General features: G+C 37.1%; 1 protein-coding gene and 1 long non-coding RNA gene across 2 annotated transcripts in view; one reads left to right on the top strand and one right to left on the bottom strand.

The window, feature by feature from the left end:
• The window catches only part of LOC129448789 (uncharacterized), a 28,055-nt gene extending 16,399 nt beyond the window's left edge, over positions 1 to 11,656 (top strand). Inside the window, exon 3 of the long non-coding RNA XR_008645878.2 lies at positions 11,050 to 11,656. This is a non-coding gene — a long non-coding RNA (uncharacterized lncRNA). The remainder of the gene's footprint in view (positions 1 to 11,049) is intronic.
• Positions 1 to 16,902, bottom strand: part of ube2e2 (ubiquitin-conjugating enzyme E2E 2) — a 38,895-nt gene that overhangs the window by 8,283 nt on the left and 13,710 nt on the right. The window lies entirely within an intron of this gene.

Raw genomic sequence — 16,902 nt, 5'->3', positions numbered from 1 at the left:
TTTAAATACTCCATCCTAAACTATATTTAAAAACTGCCATGCTTTTGTTTATCTTTGCTTTTCTGTGTTTTCAATTCATGTAAAGCTGCTAAATAAAGCGTAAAATAACACCGAATTGAATTTATTTACAGAATTTACGAATCATTAAACTAAGCTAATGTCAGCAGATCCTAGTAAGCAAGCCAACAGGGTTACAGCGGCAAGGAACAAAAACCAGTTTAATTTCTAAAAGGTCAGAGGAGTACATTTCAAGCCTTGACTAGAGGAATAAAGCGAATGTGGAGACTCATAGACAATACTATTAGAGGTCAGAGATTAATGTCTCAGAATCATGTAGATCAGATATAATTCATTCATAATTCACAGCTCGGGCACATTCAGGTCAGATTCATTCGAAAACAATCCTTTAAACTTAATCAAGACATGCGACTGTGACGCGATAAAGTCTATCAGATCTAAGTGGCGCTTTATGAGATAAATGTCAATCGCTCATGTCTTTATTCCTCAGGCTGACTCCAACATTAATGCATGAAATAATTCACACTTTAGTCTTAAATCTGCTGAAATAATCCTGGCAGCTGAGCTAAAGAAAGCACAGCTGTAGACTTCAGAGAATCACATTTACATTTATGAATTTGGCAGACGCTTTTATCTAAAATATAATTTTATATCCGTTTCCTGGGGATCGAACAACCTGTTGCGCTCCTATATTAATAGAGCTACAGAAACTGTTGTGTTTCTGCAGCCAGATCTGTCTGATTCTTTCACGATAAACTTGATGAATGAACAAGTCAAGCTTGTATTAGCTGAATCTGTGCAAAACATGTCTGTCTCATGATAAACAGGGTGGTGTGTAAAAAAAATCATTGTCAACCCCAACTACTAGAACAACCAGAAAACAGATTTTCATGACGAAAACGTGTCGCTTGTCGAGGCAAAATTCAAAGCTACGATCTTGTTTGCCACAGCGATCGCTTACTATCAAAGTCAAATTGGGGAAAGAACAACATACGAGTTAAGTTCAGATCACTACCCGCATGTGTCAGCAAGAGTAACAGCGTTTGCCTTAACCAACACCAATAATCGGTCTTCTGGTCAAGGCTTTGAACCGGTTCACGTAACGAAAACCAGAAACTTTTGATGTTTTACAAGGAACAGAAACGAAACCAGAAACTTTCAAAAAATATATGTTCCGGAACAGAATCGTTTATTTAAAATAATGGTAACGGTTAATACCATTATTTTTTGTTCTTTGACAAGATTTCTGTGCAATATGACTTCTGGTCGTCGTTGACTCATCAAAGAAATGAGAAGTTTGCCACCAGCAAGTAGCCTACACTCAAGCCCAAGTCTGTAATCCTCAATCATAGGAGGTAAATATTGTAGGCTACCAAGTATCTCAAGATGTTTGTTTTTTAATAATAATTAGTGTTGTAACGGATCGCAGTTGTTCCGTGTCGGTACAGATCACGACCCACAGTTCAGCTCGCACGCGATTTGCGGATTAATACGCAAAATTAAATGGGGTGAAAGTTGATCATTTGCACGTGTTTCAAAGGCTTGCAAATGTTAACATTAAAGGGCGATTTGCAGGTAAAATTTTTCAACGAATTTGTGCAATTTGCTTGTTGATAATAAACATTTAAACTGTTATCCATTGTATTTTATGTTGTTGGGTATCACAAAACCCGAAAAAGTATGAAAAAGTACAGCGGTTTGCAATGATTCTCCTTTCCCACACGACGCACTGTATGACGTCACGCTGGGTAGAGAATTTACCAAAGCCGCCTTGAGAGCATTGAGAATGACTATAGAAAGACGAGTAAAGTACAGTTCTGATAGCGCAGATGATAGATAGATAGATAGATAGATAGATAGATAGATAGATAGATAGATAGATAGATAGATAGATAGATAGATAGATAGATAGATAGATAGATAGATAGATAGATAGATAGATAGATAGATAGATAGATAGATAGATAGATAGATAGATAGATAGATAGATAGATAGATAGATAGATAGATAGATAGATAGATAGACAGATAAACAGACAGACAGACAGACAGACAGACAGACAGACAGACAGATGGATAGGCTAGTATAGAGAGATAGGCAGACAGCCAGATAGCATAACGTTAGCATATCTTCGTGTAGAAAGTAAACAAACAATTAACATACTCGTGCATGCTGGCTTGAGGGGGTCCATGATCCTGCCTGAAATGGGTGTAACTTTATGCGATCTTCAGCACAAACGGTTTTGGCAGCATGTCTCTAATCCTGGAAGGTGAGTGAAGCACGTCACATCTGTTCGCGGGGACCAGTGACCCAAACGCACTCACTTTCTTACAGCCAGTAGCGAATGGCAATCGGGAGTGCGGGACTTTCCGATCTGATAATAGTTATACATTTCGAGTTAACACCGTCTGGCGGCGTGAAACGCGTCCGGTTCCCGCAGCCCGCTGGTCAAACTGTGCAGCCTCTCTCAACAAAGTATATTAAAGTGCTCAACGTGTTCGGCAGGTCCAAACATGTACAGGATTGATAAAAATACGGTGATCAATGAGCGGTTCCTCCTCAAATGGCATAGTCTGTCGTGATGTAAAAAGCCGCCGAACGCCTGTTTATTACAGTATGTATGCGGTCGGATCCGAGTGTGCTGCAGCTGCTGACTGCTGCTGCGTATAAAATGATCGTGTGATTCGTTATCGCATAAACAATACAACAAAGCATTCTTTTTTTTTTTTTACAAAACAATACATTTGAGATATTATTTGATAGACTAGTAAGTGTGGATTAAGGATGTTTAAAAATCTCTAGCCTGGTGGTCAGGACATGAATGGATCAAATCACCAGATTTGCAAAGTTGTATTTATCTCCACATATATCATAAATAATAATTATCATGGTAACTTTGCAGTATAACACATTATATATTTCCTACGATGTATATATGATTTCCAAATTATATACGTAAGTATTAAACAGCAATAAATGTCTCATCTATCTCTATGGCTCTGGCTGAGTCTTTCTTCACTTCTACCCAACGTGACGTCATCGCAGAATTGCCTTAAAAAAACCGTTAATACCAAAAACGTAAAAAAAAGTGGTCTTTAAGACCATTTTTGAGACATTTTAAAAATTATACACATATCTTGAGTGATTTATGTACCCATTAATCGACAGTGGTGGTTAACCTGCAAGACGCACTTTAAGTTATTTTAAACAATTTAACCACAAAAAGGCACTAAAGTGAACAATTTTCTGTACGAACATGCGATTGAATGTGTCCGGTCCAACTCCAATCAAACGTGATTATCCCTAAAAATACATTTGCCAAATAAAGCACTGAAAAACAATGTAATTTTCACTTTATGTGGAGCGACTGTTTATGCTGCATCTTCTTCCAGAAGAGCCGTTTGGAATTCGTCCTCCGTCTGTGTGTGTGCGTGTGTTTAAGTGCACTCAAAAGTGCATACACGGAGAGACGCGTTTCAAAAAGCAAGCAAACTATCTTTCTGTTCTTGATAGGACACATACAAACAATCTCGAAATAAAACAGTATTCTTTTTCTAATAAAAAAATTGTTTAAGTTGTTTGCCAATAAATGACATGGCATAAATTGTCCTTGTCTTAATTCATGTATAATGCTGACAAATGTAGGCGTGTCAGAATTACAGTTATGCTGCTTACATCTAGCCTTTTTTAATGTTTGATGACAAGATAGAGACTTAAGGAAAATTATGTGAACTAATAATTTAAGTTTAATGTTCTAATTAGCAGCCTACTTATTTGTATGTCCCACAGCTGACATGGAACGTTAAACGGTTTGGGAAATTTATTTTTTGTTCTAACCAGTTCAGGAACGTCAATTTTAGGGTTGAATCGAAAACCGGAAACGTTAAAACACCGTTTCTGTTCGGAACAAACCAGTTGGGGAAAAAAATCTGGTTCAAAGCCCTGCTTCTGGTTAGATCACTTGTGCCCTAATAAAGGGAGGAGAAACTTCAGATAGAAATGCGGTGAAACTCGTTTCACTGTAGAAAATTCTGGAAGCGAGATTTGCATCTACCAAAACATGTGAGGCAGGAAATGATATTAAAAAGAATTCTGGAAGTCATCGAATGCAAATCTGGATTTTATTAGAAAATTACACCCAAATTTAAAAGCGTCTCGAGTCTGCATTCATGTTGGTTTTGTGTTAAACTGTAAGGTTTACAAAAATCATGTTTGATCACAGAAACTGAATGAAGCAGCTGGAAACAAAGTTTTTTTGGCAAAGCAACAGAAATAATCCTGTAATTGCAATACGAAAAATAATCTGCGAAGAAACATCTGGAGTGTGTTAGCCGAATGGTGGCGTTTGACAGGCGTGCGGTTCTGCGACGCTCGCTGGGCTTTTATTGGCTGAAAGTGCTGGATGCCATTACGGCTGTAAATCTAGGTGACTTATATTTCATTACATATCCACAGAAAGCAGCCCTGGGCATTGCTGTGGGGTTCTGGGAGGTTTATAACATCGTGCCATTTGGTTGATAGGGTGTTCTGGATGGTTACATTCTGGTCTGTGTCAAATGAGACCACCCGCAAGTCTATGCAAATTTCTGGTCTTTAGATTCATCTGTTGAGAGACCAAACCACAAGTCTTTAGAATTTTTTAGATGTTTATCATCTGGTGAGTGAATGCTAAGTCTAACTGCTAAGAATACCTCCCCAGTAAGACATACGATCTGAGGTATCATTCACATTTGAAGCGCAAACAGTGGAAGTGTGGGAAGTTTTAAGCTGCAATCTGCAACTTTTGCGTCTATCACCATCTCTGTTTGAAACTACTTGCAAGTGTCTGAAATACCTCCCTATACCCTTAAAGTGCTCATATTATGAAAAACTCACTTTTTCTGGGTTTTGGGGTGTTCATTTGTGTCTCTGATGCTCCCACAAGCATACAAACTTGGAAAAAAATCCATCCATGCTGTTTTGAGTGAGATACACGTTTCTGAATGTCCTCTGCCTTGAGTCTCAGATTGCACGAGTTCAAACTCAGCGCGTAACTAGGCGTTTCGTCACATTCCTTTTGAATTTTCCCGCCCACCACCCCACTCGCAGGTCTCCACCCACCAGGTAGCTAGAGAGCACAGAGCAGTCACTTCGCTGATACCATCTATACTGTTATCATGTCTCACGGAAATAACAGCGCTATTTGGATATTATGGATTATACTCCCGCCTACTTTTAAAAACAAAGTTTTAACGCGTGTTTATTGGAACCTAAAGTATAATCTCATACACAGTGTGTTATGACGCAAATAGTCCTCAGATTGTAGGCGATAAGACGTTCATGCGAAATCTGATGTAAGACTATGTATCTATATTTCACGGATTATACACATCTGTGGACAAAAACGGTCATTGGATTTTTTTGGACTTTTATGGATTATTCACACATCTGAAACAGACTTGATTCGATTCGCGATCGTTATGTCAACACAAAAGGTAAGAAGTCACGTTATATTTTGCATGTTGTCCTCTTCTGTCACAAAATACTACATTTAGGATGCTAGAGCATCTGTATCTCAAAACAGAGATCATACATTGATGCTAATCCCGTAAATTATACCTTTTAAATGTATAGTGATGTTATTATTATTGTTTGTAGAGACCGTAGGCTATATAGATACTTTTTTGTAGGCTAACTGTTAGATAGTTTGCAGCCGGTTTCGAAAGTTAAAAAAATATTTAACGGCTTTATTTTACAATTCTACATGAACTAAGTAATAGTGCTTTGCCAAACTAAGTGTTTTGCCAAACTAACCGAGACCGGGCCTTACCGACCCGGCTTTTCTGACGAGGCTCAGTCAGAAAAAAATATTTTTTTTGCAGTGCGTGTGGTGTCAAGAGAACTGAAGCACTTGACATCAAAATACACACAAAAAAAGACTTTTAGTATTTTTGTCTTGTTTTCAGTAAATAAAAATCTAAAACGTCTTAAATTAAGATGTATTTTTGTCTTGTTTTAAGTACAAAAAAATTTACATTCTTATAATTTTCTTGAAAAGCAAAATTAACTATAAAGAAAATAATTTAATTTTTAGATAAAAAACATAAAATTTAAGTGAATTTGTGTTTAAAACAAGCCAGAAAAATCTGCCAATTGGGTTAAAAGAATCTTAAAATAAGTTTACCTTTTTTCAAAAACACTTAATTCAAGAAAAATTAAAGAAAAAATTGTCCAGTGGATACTAACATTTTTATACTTATATATATATATATATATATATATATATATATATGAAGAGTTTGGTTCCAAAACGCCATTTTGACAAATTTTGGTAAAAATGTGTTTTCTATACCAAGAAAGTGACAAGATGAAAACAACTATTTTCTGTTACAAACTTTCACATAGCATCTTTAGGTTATAAAAACATAAAAAATTCAAATCCATAAGTTGATTTTCAAAGATTTATTATAAAAACGGATAATTTTTTCCACAAAATGCAATAAATCCATGACAAGTTTTTATTCAAAATGCTATAAATCTATTGAATCAATAGCCTATATAAATGTGCATTCATCTTTGCCATGTTATATTCATTTAGTTGACTAGTTGTACACAATAATTAAAAATATAAAAATTAATGTCATTAATCAAAACACTTACTTTGTCATATTAAGATCACTGTCATTGCGGTTACTTACTTGGTTGCTTAACGTCTTTCACAGAGATCATCTGTAAAATGTTTTTGGTCCTGCTCGATTTTCGTTGACTTTGAGTAAAATTATGTACAGTTTTTCATAAGATCCTCTGGGGTCAATGTGTTAGCATGAGAAGCTTAATGCTGTCGGGAGAACAAGCACCCGTCTCCCGAGTGCCTCTCAGGGAAAATATTAGATGCTGATGGCTTACGTTTCTTTCCCATCACAGAAAACCATCACAGGTTTATCAATGCAATTAAAGTATTATTTTGTTTTGTTTGTTGATCACGAAGTACAAAGTAGATGAGGAAAACTAGGACTCCGTGGACTCAGCGCGTCCGCCATTGTTTGTTTACATTGCGTGACTGGTGGGCTGTAATATCAGAAATGGATTTATTGCGTTCTGTAAAAAAGGAGCAGTGGCGTTTATCGCATTTTGGGAAAAAAAGGGAGAAAAGATGACAGAATAACACGGCGGATATTGGATTTTGCGTAAAATTAAGAATTTACTTTTAACTACTGACCTGATATAATACTGATTTTGGCAGTAACTCATTTTTTTCAAAAATGGCGTTTGTCGCGTTTTGGAACCAAACTCTTCATATATATATATATATATATATATATATATATATATATATATATATATATAGCTTTTGACAAAGGCATTTTCTTCTCACATACATTCACATATCAGAATAAAAAAAAGAATATAACACAAATAATAATACTACAAATGACAATAACAAACTACGATAGCACATGCTGGCAACCGGAACGACATTTTGAAGATAACGCTAAAGTTTTGCGCAAATCTTTAATGGAAACGCAATACCAAATTAACTCATGCATCTCAACACTATATTAGCGACTATATTAGGGGCGGTTCACATTTCGCGTCTAACCAACCGTTGGTTGGTTCTTGTCACATGACCCGATGTTGTGTGAACGCGCCTGGAAAAAAACGAGCACCTCGCGTTGCGTCGCTTCTGTTATGAGTGTGCAGTGTTTCCCATACATTGATTTATTTGTGGTGGCCCACCACAGAATCAACACTGGCCCCCATAAATAGAATTTTCATGATTCCCATTTACATTTTTATTTCACCAGTGTTTCCGCTATATACATTCTACCGTGGCGGCCCGCCATGCCTAAAACATCCCCGCCACGCCTGCGGTTGTGGATAGAAGGGATACAGCAAACGAAATCTCGCTGGATGACCACTGTTTTATCCTAATCCTTCAACCAAACCGAACTCTAAACACAAAATTTTACACGATTGTAGGATGTATTTGTATCTCATTTAGCCAGAGCCGCTGTTTTCATCGTAATAATCCTACCTCCAAATCTAATCCTTAACTTTTCGGCATTTGCTGTATCCCTTCTAGACAAAACCCACAGCGGCAGCTCGCAAAAAAGCTACAGAAATGTCCGCTCTGCCAGACTGGCTGACTGTCTAGAAATAAATTCCTTTCTGGATTCGCGTTGTTAACTCATTTATAAATAAATCTCCTAAGTATCATAATATCTTCCATGGGTTTAGTTTAATGAACAAATAGATTTAAATCAACAGAGGATGATTAGGCTACGTCTCTGTTTTGAGAAATAATAATAAAATAAATAAGCCTATACGAAATATGTTGCACTTAAATAATTATTAAATTATTAAAATGACAAAACGAATAAAAAAGTATTTGAGTTTCTGTTTTTTTTTGTGACGCGCTGACCAAAGCAGCAGAAAGCACGTCATGTTTTTAATTATTTTAAATAAGCACAAAGTTTTCTCCTTATTGTGAGTTTACAGAAATAAAAATACATAATTTGAAGTTTCGAATATTGTTTTACTTTTATCTTTATGACTATAAATTTAAGGTAATTTAATGTGCAAGGTCATCACGCATTTGATGTTCACCGGCGCATATACACGGACGCAGCGCAGGGCTGCGAGAAAAGACATTATTAAACTTTCGATTTAATATATTACGAGTTTTTTGGACATTCATTTGGAATCACTGTACTCATTTTATCAACTTATCAGGCCATTAGTTATTCAGAATATAGGCTAGAAGCGCAGTAGCGCGCTGCTGACCGCTCAGCTGTCAGTCAATCTTCTGTGCTTTAGATCGACCCTCACAAAGTTTCACATTAAATTATATGATATTTGTCCAAAAACAAAAGGCTGAATACTACTTATATGCGACTGCAAGACATTAATAGTCGAATCTGTTTGTAAGGAAACTTACATTATTCCCGTGGAAGAGAAGAACGTAATAGAAACTTGAGGCAGACGGTGAGACTGTTTTATCTGTTTTCAGACGAAACAGCAGGGTCGGGGTACCCGCGGGGTGAACCGCATAATATTTGATGTAACGGGTGTAATAATAGGCTTTTCGCGCGTCATTTGTGTTGTAGATGCAGGTCGGGACTCAATAGACAAGAGTAAAATGCGGGTCTAACATCCAAGACCAGAATTCGACTCGTTTTTAAATGGCCCCGTGCTTTGTGTTTAAGATCTGTCTGAAGACCGTAAAAGGTTTCTATTCAACTGCGCGATTTGCGGTGAGACCGGCTCGGGGTCTTTATGTCAAATGGTCTGGGTGTGAAATAAAATTGATGCTGATGGATGTTCGGTCAATCAATCACAGCGGTGCGGATTTTCAAACAGGACTGTGCGTGTGTTTGCAAGAGCTCTGTAACGCTAAACATGAGCACATTAAAGTTTTCTAACTAACTAACAACTTGCAAGGCACACTACATTAAAACTACAATGAAATATCCGAACTACGTACGTAGCTATGTAACGTTTTTTAAGAAAATACATTTTAGATCAAACATAGAAAAGCAATATGCTATAAAATTAAAGAAAAAATAAATGACAGCATGAAAATGATAAAAAAATACATGTTAGTTTACTGTAGCCTATATTCTACTTTAAAAAAAATAATGTACATTTATAATCATCATGGGCGCCCCCTGCCGCCACAGCTGAAAAAATCCTAGAGGAAACACTGTTCACCATTTAAAACAGCTTAATTCGGCTTAAAATATAATTTGATATGTAATACAGATCAAATACAGATACAGATCAAAGATTAGAAGTGAAACATATTTCAGGTACCAACACTAGATCAAACGCAAACACGACATGATGACGTCACATATATGCCAATTAGCGGGTGACGTTATTACCACCACAGTCTCCTCAAAAATAAAACACTGTGCATACCGCACACCTACATTTGAAACAACGAACTTGAGTGTGCAAAAGATGCGATAAGTGAACCGCCCTTAGTGGACTAAAATAGGGGATAGTGAGTGAAAGTATAGTATAGGTTATTTCAGACACAGCACTAAAGTCATTTTCTTTATGTAGGTTGAAGTTGAACAAAGTCAAGCTCACATTTCCAGAAAAAAAACATAGCTGACAGCTCAAATAATAAATAATCATTATAATCGTATTGTTGCATATTTGGGGTCAGGTTTTTAGCACTTATTTTTATGTACTTATCCAATCTTTGTTTATTTTTAGTCCCAAAACAGTAACAGTGTAGGCTTGATTTAAAAAACAACACTTATCTCCAGTTACTAATCTTATCTAAATTACACACATGGCTGTTTAATGAGCAAGTGTATTTAAACTTGAGGTTTATGGTTAGATGTGGTATTTACAGCTCTAGGAAGAATAAGAAGGTGGGGCGTTTCCTGTAAAACTCATCGTAAATGCACACTTGTTGTCAAAGTGAAGACACTTAACAGACCCATGTGTGTGATGGCAGACGAGAGGTGCCAGTGGGAAAAACCGCTGTGTGGATCCAATTGGCAAACACTTCTGTGTAAACCCTATGCCAAAAGTTTAAAGTACATGCCAGCACTGGTGGTTGCCTGGCAACAACCCCCCCACCACCACAGGTTCATGGGTGAATGAACACGCAGTTTAAACCCTCAACCGAAGTTAACCAACCTTGTTAGTGAGATTCATGTACTCTAAAAGGAAAACGAAAAGTAACTCACCGGCTGACTCAGTATAACAAACAATATTAAAAACAATGCATTTATTTTTTAATAACTAACAAAGCTGGTTAACTTGCTACAACACCTGTTGATTTAAATGTGCTATATAAATAAACTAAACTACTACTCAGAAAAAAAAACGACTTTAAATATTTACAAAATCCACAAATACTTTTAGGTTAAAATCTCTCATTGAGAAAGAAATGACACGAGACTGAAGAGCTGAAGTCTCCCAGTGGCTTTGCAGTTAAATTCAATCAAATCATTAAATGTTATAAAAGCAAAACAACACTGAGTTATTTAAAGATTCAATGCGTAATCTGCGATCTCTCCTTATTTCCACAGAATGACCTGAGGTTTAACATGCAGCTGTGTGCAAACAGAGTTCATGGCATAAATTTAGCATTGGCCTGGCTGGTAAGTGTCAATTACATCCACTGACCTGATTCTCTTTCACTCTGGAACCGGGCAATCGAGCCAATTTTACTGTCAAGCCCAACTTAAATTATATCCCTGTTTCCACCCAAAATCACGGTGGATGAACAAGTGAACTTCCATCACCGACTCAGTAAGAGATAACGTTACTGTGCCAACCGCATCCACTGATTCTCCCGAGACATCACATCAGCAACTGCTGCTCTATTCCCAAACAAACGCACATTTATAACATAGAGAATAGGAATGTTCATATTGACCGATTAACCGTAGGTCAGAATTTATAATGATTAATATAAAAATATGTGTTAATGCCTACAGACATTTCGCCACTTTTCTATCCTTCATTTTGGAATGACCTGTAAATGATGTTAATTATGCTACCCTGACGGTCTGGTAAAGTAATCATTTGAATTAGAAATCATTTATACTGCATGTGTGTCCTTGCTTGAGTATGGTTTGGAAGCTGCATGGAGACGTGTGTGCGCAAGATGACACCGTCCGTCTCAGTCTCAGTCTCGCGGGCGTCCGGACAGACCTTCTCTGATCGCCTCTGTCCTAGACCCTGACCATAAACATCTCTCTTTTTGCACAAACAGAAAAAGATGCAGCAAAGATGTCCTGCTTTAGAAATGACCACTGTGGTAGATGAAAAAGAGACAATCTGGCCTCTTTGAAATTCGTTTAACAAGCTGTCGGGAAAATTAACTGAAATGAAATCCCTAATAGTGAAAACTAAAACTAGTGCTGTGACAGATCGCAGTTGACCCACGGTTCGGCTCGCTTGCAATTAGCGGATAATACGCAAATTTAAATATGAAAAGTTTATCATTTGCACGCGTTTCAAATGCTTGCAAATGTTAACATTCAAGCGATTTTGAACAACCTAACCACAAAAAGGCGCTAAAGTGAGTAGTTTTCTGTATGCACGGATGCGTATGCGGTTGAATGTGTCCGGTTCAGCTCCAATCAGACGTGATCATCCCTTTAAAAATCAGAACTCTTAATGTATGAACTTTAGCGAGAGTTGCGCTATTGTGTCTCATACTGTAGTCCATTATCATACTGTTTATGCTGCGCTGTTTGTAATTCGCCATCCGTCTGTGTGCATGTGCACGTTTAACTGCACTTAGTAGTGCATACATGGAGAGACGCGTTTCAAAAAGCAAGCGAACATAAACATTTTCTGTTATTGGGCGCATACAAACAAAATGATCTCCTCTGTATTCTTTTTCTAATAAAACATGTGTTTATGTCTTAAGTGTATGTATAGATTAGAGTCATAAACCAGTCTGCTTATTTGGTCTTAAAGAGACAGTAACCTCAATTAACATACTTAAGTCATTAATGTTAATCAAACAACCCAAAATTAATGCTAATTTTGAACCTTACATAATGATGTGCAACATTGTTCTTTTTATAAATGTTTGTAATTTCTTTTTGTTATTAGATTTTTCCCACCCTTTTTTTGCTGATTTGAAAAATTATCCGATTCGTGCCTCAAAAAGCGGAATGTGATCCGAACTGTGAGGTTTACAATCAGTCACACCCCTAACTAAAACACAACCTTATTCCTCAACCTGCATACAAAGTACAGTAGGGAGTACAGTACACTGGTTCAAATTCCAAAAAAGAAACTATATTGTGGTATATTTTCTCATGTGTCCACCTTCAAAACACTCCAAGATGCTGAACGTTTCACAAGTGACAATACAAGCCTTTCAAAATCCTCTTCAAAGTCATGGGAATTGGGAACACAGAGATGGCTTTAGTGTTACTCATACAAATCAGAGCCATGTAGACGTCTGTGGTTTCTTAAAACAAACCCAAATACAAAACTGCACTGTCTGGCCAGGTGCGTGCAGAAACAAATCAACGTGATTTCCTAAAACAACAGAAAAACAAACCACAGGAAAATCACAAATCTCTCATTTTTGCAAGGACAGCCATTGTGCTTTTTGGAAACGGAGATAATCTGCTCGACATGACTGTAAAAGCGATTTCATGAAATCAGTCTGAACTTTTTCCAGGTGGATCTTAAGAGCTTTAAAGGAACGTAAGTATGTTTGAATGTTGAAGCATGTGTCATTTAAAGCTTATTATATATGCTGAAACACACGGGACACTTGATCTATAGTCAAACATATACACCACTACATCTCTAATACTAAACTCTGATGTACATACATAAATGTGTAGACCTGCATATGAAACTGGCATAAGAGAATGTATTCAACATTGAAAAAGACATTAATAAAGCGAAGCTCATAAGAGAGCGACAAAATAAAAAAACTTAGTAAAAAAATAAGAAGCCATCATCTAATAATTTTTGCAAATAAACACCTTAAAACTCAAAAACAATCATCCTCGGTTTGGTTTTGTACTTCTGTTTTCCAGACGCATCCAATTACAGTCAGAAGAAAATGCAACGCAACATTGTGTGATTATTAATGTGTGGGCTGTAGGCAAGGTTGTGCAATCTGTCAATGTGCAAAACTAATTAGTTAGCATGCATTCAGCCAGCAGGTCAGAACCGAACAGAAGCTGCAGGCAGAGTCACAATAAACTATAACAAAGTCAAGATTTTCTGACAAATTCAATCAAGTGCGTTTACATATAAAATAAGCAGATATCTATCAGAACGCCAGTGTACGCAGTCGTACGCACATCCTCACAAAGCATACATCATTTTACTCGAAAACGTACTTAGTCATTGGTCGCATGCAATACCTCTCCTGGCCTACAGGGGTCCATACAGAGCAGTTAAGTAGGTCTTAAGGCATGCCCGATGGTCCTTTAGTCTTGTGATTTTTGTCGTCAGAAGAGTGTGCACCGCTATTTTTTTGTACGTGTAGGTCACACATGCGCATAAAGGAGAATATATGTAGGCAACAAGATGTATTGCAAATTTTTCTATTGAACGTCAGCACACGTGTATGAGTCAATATGCTTTGCAAGGTTATGCGTTCAACTGTGCGCATATGCTCACATGCATAAAAAAAGATTAAACTCATGTAAACATTTTTTGTACTCTTTCATGGTACGGTTGTATATATGAGAGGATACTTCCTGACCTCTTCGCACAATCTCTCATATATGACCTCATATATGTGAGTGCGTGCACCTGGGGGAGTAGGGAGGAGTGACAATCGCGCTGGAGCATGGTTTAGTTTGGTTTGGATAATGTGAGTGCGCCCTTAGTGCCAATTGGGCATCGTTTAAATGCCACGGCCTACCTGAGCATTGTTTCTGACCATGACCATCCCTTTATGACCACCATGTACACATCCTCTGATGGCTACTTCCAGCAGGATAATGCACCATGTCACAAAGCTCAAATCATTTCAAATTGGTTTCTTGAACATGACAATGAGTTCACTGTATTCACCAGATCTCAACACAATAGAGCATCTTTGGGATTTGGTGGAATGGGAGCTTCATGCTCTGGATGTGCATCCCACAAATCTCCATCAACTGCAAGATGCTATCCTATCAATAAGGGCCAACATTTCTAAAGAATGTTTTCGGCACCTTGTTGAATCAATGCCACGTAGAATCAAAAATTCATTACTTAAAAACATCTCTTTTCTATTCCACAGAAGAAACTAAATCCAACAGGTTTGGGACCATAAATGGCAATTATCATATCTGGGTGAACTATGCCTCGAAATTGCTTTTCCTCATATAATCCAAAGATCTACATCTGAGACGACATCATCTCTCTATATTTCAGCATTCAAGTACAGCGCTCTTGTAATTGTGTATTCATTCAGTTAATATCTGCTATTATGCGGCGTAGCCGAACAGGAACTTAATGAAGCAATATTCCCTTCCTCTGACCGTGAAATACCCCGATACCAATTACATCTGCAGTGCAGTCTTTAATGATAGTGTCCAATAGCTCATCTCCTGTACAAATGCCACCATTATACGCCAACAATTAGCGCTGAAACAAGCACTTATGAGGAAATATTTGCTTGGTACCCAAGTGATTATCATCTTAAAGGGATATTTTGCATTTTCTGTATCAGTTCCAGCTGTTTATTCTGCCTGGCTGTGGAATGTTGTTTTGTTATCGTGTTCGATTGTTCGTGTAATCTCATTTCCATGCCGATCTATAAGAAATGCCAGGGGGTCAATATTAAACTTTAAGTATTAGAGAATTTAGAAGTCAAGCTACATTTTGAAATCAAATGCGCCTGAAGGGAAAAGATCAGCTGAACTGAAGTGTAGCCTCCGGGATGGATGAATAATACATCACAGATCATTATAGTAATAATAAACAGGCTTTGCACTGCACACACGAGTGATAAAACACACAACCAGAAAGATTCACAAAAAGCAAATTGCCTTTAATTCTATCAACAGCCCTTTAAACTTAAACTCACTTCAACATCTGTTCGGCTTATAGATACACAAATTACAAACAGCCGTTTAGGATTTATATTAAATCTGAGAGCTCTAATAGAGAACCGATGCCCAAAGCCAATCTCGCTTCCGTGAAAACCTTTACAAAGCTTAGACGCTTTCATTTATGGAGCAACCGTAGATGGGTTTAGATAAACATTACACACCGTGTTAAATAAACACCTCTCTACCTCAGCACACAGCACAAGTTTGGCCCACAGTGTTTAAATAAACAGGTAGCTAACCGGATATTTTAAGTGTCATGCACTGAATACTGTATCACAGAGCCAAATCCTGCTTTCCTGTTTGTTTGCATGTTTTAACACGACCTGAAGAGTGACACAGTGAGATATGCCAAACTGAAAACAAGACAAAAAAAAAACGAATTTTTTTTTTTTTGGCCTTGAAGACAAAGTTTGGAAAAATATCCAAATCGAACGGCATACGGCAATCTTGTCCATTGTCAGCGCTGGGTGTAAAATCAGACCCTGCACTGCAAAAAAATTATTTTCAAGATTTTTTTTTTGTATTTTTGTCTTGTTTTCAGTAAAATATCTAAACATTCTTAAATTAAGATGCTTTTTTTTCTTGATGAGCAAAATGACCCCAAAAAAATAAGTCTAGTTTTTAGACCAAAAGTATCAAATTTAAGTGAATTTGAGCATAAAACAAGCAAAAAAAAAAAATCTGCCAATGGGGTAAGCAAATTTTTCTTGAATTTGTGTTTAAGAAAAATTTTCAAGATTTTCTTGCTTACCACATTGGCAGATTTTTTGCTTGTTTTATGCACAAAATCACTTTTTGATATTTTTGCTCTAAAAACTAGACTTATTTTGTTGGATCAAGAAAATCAAGAAAAAGCATCTTAATTTAGGATTTTTTTGATATTTTTACTGAAGGCAAGACAAACATACTAGGAATTTTTTTCTTGAAAATCATTTTTTGCTGTGTGCTAGCATAAATGTCAAGTGTGCAGGGTAGAGGACTTCTCAGGTACCCGACCCGAAATGACCTGAACCAGACTTGCTTAAATACAATTTTTTTTAAAGACCTGACCCGAGAATATTCAGAGTCAGACCCAAACCAGTGGCAATTTTTTAACCCGAATGTAAACGACATCCCCGCATGCAGCAGTCAGACAAAAAGAAACCCAGTTGGCCTTGCATCCAATTTGGCCCGCTGTGCCCTTAATTTTCTTTGTCATCTGACGACGACACCAAGGTAATCGCTTAAATGTGCATTCAAAATTGATTGACAGGTCTGTCTCAATGAAAATTAACCTACCGCCAGCCACATGATGTCGCAAACGCTCTTGGCAAACAGGGGGGTTGGAAAAGCCCTTGATGTACACAGGAT

The sequence above is a fragment of the Misgurnus anguillicaudatus genome, chromosome 10 (genome assembly GCF_027580225.2).
Source record: "Misgurnus anguillicaudatus chromosome 10, ASM2758022v2, whole genome shotgun sequence".
Classification (NCBI taxonomy): domain Eukaryota; kingdom Metazoa; phylum Chordata; class Actinopteri; order Cypriniformes; family Cobitidae; genus Misgurnus; species Misgurnus anguillicaudatus.
Note: the sequence above shows the minus strand (reverse complement) of the source record. Positions and strands in the feature narration are given on the sequence as shown.